The sequence below is a fragment of the Branchiostoma lanceolatum genome, chromosome 7 (genome assembly GCF_035083965.1).
Source record: "Branchiostoma lanceolatum isolate klBraLanc5 chromosome 7, klBraLanc5.hap2, whole genome shotgun sequence".
In the NCBI taxonomy this organism is placed as follows: Eukaryota; Metazoa; Chordata; class Leptocardii; order Amphioxiformes; family Branchiostomatidae; genus Branchiostoma; species Branchiostoma lanceolatum.
The window spans coordinates 15507922-15513032 of NC_089728.1; the positions used below are offsets into that span (position 1 = coordinate 15507922).

At 42.7% G+C, this 5111-nt stretch overlaps 1 long non-coding RNA gene across 2 annotated transcripts; it reads left to right on the forward strand.

Moving 5' to 3' along the window:
• Positions 1 to 1874: 1874 nt before the first annotated feature.
• LOC136438433 (uncharacterized) lies at positions 1875 to 5060 on the forward strand. 2 transcript variants are annotated; one of them, XR_010756422.1, is made up of 3 exons: positions 1875 to 2199; positions 3830 to 4036; positions 4443 to 5060. It is a non-coding gene; the product is annotated as an uncharacterized lncRNA (long non-coding RNA). The 2 variants fall into 2 exon arrangements; XR_010756423.1 differs by having other exon boundaries at positions 4446 to 5060.
• The last annotated feature ends 51 nt before the right edge of the window (positions 5061 to 5111 follow it).

Below are 5111 nucleotides of genomic sequence, written 5' to 3' on the forward strand. Positions count from 1 at the left end.
TTCCTTTAGATATGCAGATATATTCACTTATGAAAGTTTTCCATTATGACACTAGTACAGACTGACACACTATGATTCATGCCAATTTAAAATACACTATTTCCACAGGATGTATATTTCACTTGTGGTCCAGACACAAAATAGACAATTTGGGTAAATTATGTTGATGAGCTTCTGTTACACAGGTGATCGTCATTAAGGTTGAATATATCTATTATCATTCTGGTAAATTATGAAGATTTTACAGTACTTCTTTACAGAATTTGTTTCCAAAGTATTCATATGCAAGTTATTTCCATAAGAAATAATGACAGATATATTTATACCGTATGAAGATCATGGGAATTCATTTTACAGTTGTAAGATCGGAGAAATACGGTATTTCTATGTTTTTACATCTGTAAAATGGACTCCGATGAGCTTCTGCACTGGTCCCCGCAGCAGGAGGAAGATGTTGGCTCTGTGATTCTTCCAAGTTCCAACTTCTGCACCGGTCCCCCTAGCAGAAGGAAGATGCCGGCGCGGCTCTGCAGCTGGCCGTGGGTTCACCCAGACAAGCTCGGCGACCAGCACTGCAGAAACTGGGGAAAGGAACTATAACTCACCTTACTATATTTTTACACATCATTTACTACTGACATCATACAATAATTAAACATTAAAAATCCGTGACACCTTCACGACCAGATGATGATAGAACAATAACAACAACAGTAGTAGAAGAACAACAAACTCCTCTCCCCTGCCTCCTGATATATTTACGAAACGAGCCAGTAACTGTTCAGGTATTAAAAAGGCGCCGCACATCCTTGAAACGTAAAGGTGGACAACCACAAATCGTTCTAAACATACAAAGTAAGAAATCCACAACTGCTGACATTGCATTAGCATTGTTTAACTCTCTATGTATCGACATAACCGAAACAACAAGATACATACCTGCATACCTGGTCCTCTAAACTTGCACCGAAAAGCCGCGGAATCGAGAAATCCTGTCTGAGGCGTGCACAGGTAACATGCGTCTGCGGGCTCACCTGGGCTTAACGTCAACAAACCTGAACTTTCTGACCTTTAACCTTAAGTTCACGGTGGTACCTGACACACACATAACGTCGCGGTATGTTTGACGTACTGTCAAACACGTTTGCAGATGACTCTCATTCAGTATGAAAGCTCACAAGCTAACTGTAAAACGCTTCTCTTGGACTTCTCTTCTACCACTCTGTCTCCTGTGTACTAACCTACATTCTCCTCCGATCTTGAACACAGCTACATCAATCCATATTAGTAAACTCAACGGGCCACACCTGAACGTAACACGGCGTTGATAAAGCGCCGCCCAGTGACAGGTGCAGGTACTGCAGCCGCTGACCTCCATCCACCGTCACAATCGGGCTGCACCTGACCGTGACACGACCATGCTGAAGCACCGCCTAGTGAAGGGTGAAGGTATCGCAGCTCAGGAGTGCCCAGTTGAGATTATTAGCTACAAGTACAGAATCAGCTAGAACCCAGGAGAAGGTGTGCAGTCTGGTAATTCAAGGTTTTATTGCATCAAAGGTAAAAGTGAAGTCTCATCACATCAGACTGAAAGTCCGAACAAGACATAAAGCGAAGATTGGGAATAGCCTCAGCAGCTTTTGCCTCTTTGGATCGTGTGTGGCGCTGTAAACACCTCTCAAGATCGACCAAGGCACGTCTCTGCCTCTGGTCCTATCCGGCTCTGAGACATTGACCCTTACACAGCCACTAGCACACAAACTAGATGCCTTCGACTCTCAGTGGTATGGCAATTTACATGTAGTCGAACACACACCAGTCTACCAGTGGACTGGCTCCCTGTTGTAGTGCTTGCACAACCATGTGACCCAAAGGTTATAGAAACCGAGATGGGCACTGCTGTTTATCTTATTAATCATTGTAATCTTTGCCATTTTCCCAAGCCCACACAGTGCGATCTGAAGTCCTACCCACCATTTGGCACTTCCTGCCTTGTACTGTAGACACGCTTTCCTAGATTTGTCCACATTGATCAGTTACGTACTAACTTAAAGGCATTCAGACACAGTCATGGCTCAGAGAAAGACCCTCCATCGTAAAAATGTTACAGTTGCCAGCAGGGATCCCAAACATCGCCATGACGATTCCTCCCAAGCGAAGGACGACACATTGGACCCGTCTGTGTTTTACACTTGTCCGGTAAGGCTACCCAAATGAGTTTAGCAAAATGCAGTTTACCATGCAACACAGGTTACATGGCTCTACGACATTAGGAGCCACCTACTGGTACACTATGTCATGTATTTGTACACCCAATTAAAACTTCACTGAAAGATGGCCGAGGTACCAACCTAGCAGGTCTATTGCGAAACAGATTTTATGTTTAACCGTTTGGCTTTGCATGTACTATGGGAAGAATGGCACAGTTATTTTGGGAATAATCTACATTTTTAATGAATTACATTTCATCAGAAATATTGTAAAGGTTTAGAGGTGCAGTAACCAGAGTTTTGTGGGAAAAATATGGTGTCTGAACTGTTTCTTTTGTTCATTTGAAGTAGAATGCTTCAAATGATACTGTTTAATTTCTGCAAAGGACTAAATTGTGACACTGCATCAAGCCATTCTTTTCACAAAAATGTAGGTGTAAATAAGGAGATTTGGGCTGCAGGAAACCCTATTACGTTTGAGCTTGACATCAGGTCAATTTTTTCTGATTATTAATAGAATAAACAACAAATTTCCCTGTGGGATTCGGTTGCAGCACTCCAGTAAGCCACAAGGTGTGTTTTGAACCGAGCAGATTGCATCGTAGATGGCTGGAAATGGGTATCCGCTTCCTTCTGACGTTCTCTTTTTTTTCATGTTGATTTGAGCAAGTTCTTTCTCCCCACTCTTATATTTCACCCCCCGTCATCTTTTGTGAGTCTGAAAATGCCACTATGCTTATAACAGTTATCTAAGAACATCTATCAATCTAGCCGTGAGATCTAAATATTTGATTAACGACAACCTGTGATATAACGTTACCGGACAGTTTATATAAGGGTGGTTCTTCCCAGGAAACCAAAAGATGGAAAGAAAACAAGTCTTCAAGCACTTGATGATGTTACTTGATGGTCTACAATTCCTTTCTTTTTTTGTTGACACTAATCACATTTTTCTGAAACAAGTTTTAACTGTAATTTCCAACACAAAAATTGGACTTACCCAACTTTTCGACTGTACAACACCAGTCTTTGTCAAGGAGTGAGCAATCCACCGCTGGGATGACGCCACAGTATGCAGATAGCACACGTGACTCAGTGAGCAGCGGATCATAATTAGCGGAAAATCTGTGGCGCGCGCCGTCTCTGTTGAGGGATGGTTGTAGGGCCCTGATGTAAATGGCTTCCTTGATTCCTCTCGCAAAGAAGTCCGGCTCACTAATCACATTTGACACAAAAACTCTGTGCTGTGAAGCAATGGAATAGTAGTAGTTGGTGACACTCTATAAACATTGATAAGCTACCCATATGAATTCAGTAACCAATGGAATTGGTCAAGAATGATTCATGTATTGTCTTGTTGCAATTTTTAATAAAGAAAGAAAGATTCTTTATAATTGTTCCCATATAATAAACTATCAGAACTTTGAAACATTTTCCCAAGAACTGTCTAAGCTGGATCATTGAGTGGGCCTGTATGTGGACCTTGAAATGTAAAGCCTTGATTTCATCTTTTCTAATGAGCCAAAACTGCATTACATGTACATGTATATGCTTGGAGGAAAATATATTGTGTGCAGTGACTGCAGTGCTACATGTAAGTTTCCTCTCTGGGCCAACAGTGGCTGAGTAATCAGACTCCGTACCTGCTCTACCGTGTGCTGATGGCTGGAGGTATCCTGTACTTCATCTGGTTGGACGTCCAGCGTCTCAGTGTTAACAATCCCGACAAACTGTGGCTTTCCTATTTATCCCACTGGTCTGTCGTCCTCCTGGCTGTGTATTTTACATGGGGTGCTGTACTGTGTGCTACACACACCCCAGTACAGGTCAGTCTACCATTCTAACTGAATCTTGGATGAATTGCAAAGTAGGGTTAAGGCATAGGCCAAAAGTGTGGAGTATATCACCTAGCTAGAGGGTTGCAAAATGGTTATTAAGTGTTAAGTGGAATGGGAAGGGGTTCGTGTAATGAATTTCAAGCACGGCAAATGGTAAGCCCTGTATCTGTATCTACTAGTATAAAGCCAGTAAGACCACCCTTTGACGTAACACACCAGCTTTGCAGGCACGCGGCACGACAGCAGCTGGTTACATTACACTGAACAACCTGTCACATAATACATAATGTAACCTGTGAATCCATAGATCTCCAACTAAAAAACTTCATTACTCTGTGTGACGGGGTCTGAAATACACATGTATCACACTCTACTCTTGACTCTTCCTTTTCAGAAGACCCAAGATGCTGCCAGAAAGCCTCGTTCGAACAGAAACTCGCAACACAGCCCACGCCAGCAGCCATCCCAACTTCCCTGGCACTTCAGAGCTTACCGGGCCCTCTCGATATTGACGTACACAGTTAGCTTTCTCGTAAGTGTTGCTTACGCAGCGCTGCTCAGTTCTGTCTTTGGATGGCCTCCTGACGCAATACTAAAGCATGTTGTGAACCCTGTTATCGTTATTGTAGATGTCCTTGTATCCCGGGTGCCAATTCGCCTTAACGACTTTGTCTATGTAGCTGACATCGGCATTGTATATATCACTTCCACTATTTTCTACTGGGCTGTAGGGCTGATGACTGGGAGTGAGAATATCGTTTACTGGTATTTAGACTACACTAAGGCACCAGGGCAAGCAGTGGGCGCGATCATCTGTTTGAACCTGTTGGCCTTTGGTCTGCATTGTGTGCTGGTGGGGATATCCAAAGCGAGAGACACATTGTTTAAGTTTGGAAGTTCACACTGACTTGATTGTGTGGATGACATCCCTGCGCGTATTAATTTTTGTCCCCCCCCCAAAAAAATTTGCTACCATGCTGCAGTTTAGTGTAAATTGTACCAAACGAAATGAGCAAATATATGGCTTAAATTGCAACAAAAAAAAAAGAAATCAGAAAACAGA